This window comes from Arachis ipaensis, chromosome B06 (assembly GCF_000816755.2).
Source record: "Arachis ipaensis cultivar K30076 chromosome B06, Araip1.1, whole genome shotgun sequence".
Lineage (NCBI taxonomy): Eukaryota > Viridiplantae > Streptophyta > Magnoliopsida > Fabales > Fabaceae > Arachis > Arachis ipaensis.
The window spans coordinates 19422583-19422817 of record NC_029790.2 but is presented as its reverse complement, the minus strand read 5'-3'; positions in this window follow the sequence as shown (position 1 = coordinate 19422817).

Sequence of the window (235 nt, the reverse complement as noted above, 5' to 3'; positions counted from 1 at the left end):
GGCCCACTTGGTGTGTGCTTGGGCTGAGCTTGAGTGTTGCACGTGTAGAGGTCCCTCTTGGAGTTGAACGCCAGTTTTTGTACCAGTTTGGATGTTCAACTCTGGTTTTGGCTCCTTTTCTGGCGCTGGACGCCAGATTTGGGCAGAAAGCTGGCGTTGAACGCCAGTTTACGTCGTCTATTCTTGGCCAAAGTATGGACTATTATATATTGCTGGAAAGCCCTGGATGTCTACT